Raw genomic sequence first — 1,089 nt, forward strand, 5'->3', positions numbered from 1 at the left:
CAATGGGCTACCACCTGAAAAACAAGTTTTTGTTGAGTACACAGGATACAATTTTTATTGCATAATTTATCATGTCCCCGGATAGTGCGTTTTCATTCTTCCCGTAAGTTCGATTCGGTGGTGAACTGGTGTGGGTGGTTGGCGGTTTTTTCTCCAGGGTGGTTGATGGGTACTCTGGTGTGTAAATGGATGATGAAGATGAGTACTTGGAGTGCAGGGACTCCCTTTGTGTTCCGATGGTTTTGTTAGATTGATTTTTTAAGGTGGTGGGAGGGGAGAGGGGGAAATTCCACATGCTTGCAACGAGAGTGTGTTGGGAGGTGGGTGGACTCTTTGATTCACATGTAGATTCCTTTTTTCTTGGTTTTGACGTGGAGAAAAAAGGGGGCGAACTTTGGGGTGTAGGTGCAAGTGATTCATGAGTAAGGATTGGGGAAGGGTGGGAGGTATGATGTGCAAATGGTTTCCGGGGACCTCTGACGTACAGGTGTTTGGTGGTCCCATCTCCGGGCAAATCATTCTGCTACGGTCCGGAGTTGCTCTTCCTCTGTGCTGTATCAAGACCTTGGAGTGAATAAATAGGTTTGATAGAGTGGTGAGATTGTCCCGAGAACTTAGACATAGACGATTGATTACTTGATCGAGTGTTGTTGAAGGAGGAAACATGTGGCCGCTTCAAACACTCAGGACCTACGAAGAATACTGTACTTTCTGCACCACTACCACGGTGGCAACTCCCTGCTGATTAAGCACCACTCTCTTACCAAATCCTTTGTTTGTACTTATTATGCCTTTTGTTCTAGCCGCTTTAGTGTCGAGGGTGCAGTTTAGCCCAAAACACGAGAGCTGTCCGAAAAAGAAGGTGAAAATGGTCATTGATAAGAAGAAGTACTCGTTCTTTTGTTTAGTCTTAAACTTAAACTGGGTGTAAACAACGTTACACTCTATTAGTTTTTATCAAAGCACTAGTGGTACATAATAATCGAATGCATCTTTGACTTTAAATACCCCGACCTTCACACAAAAAGGGTTAAAGCTAGAAGTGCATTGAATATTGCAACGTTTTTGTTTTGTTCAAAAGAATAATTG

This window comes from Aplysia californica, unplaced genomic scaffold (assembly GCF_000002075.1).
Source record: "Aplysia californica isolate F4 #8 unplaced genomic scaffold, AplCal3.0 scaffold00069, whole genome shotgun sequence".
Lineage (NCBI taxonomy): Eukaryota > Metazoa > Mollusca > Gastropoda > Aplysiida > Aplysiidae > Aplysia > Aplysia californica.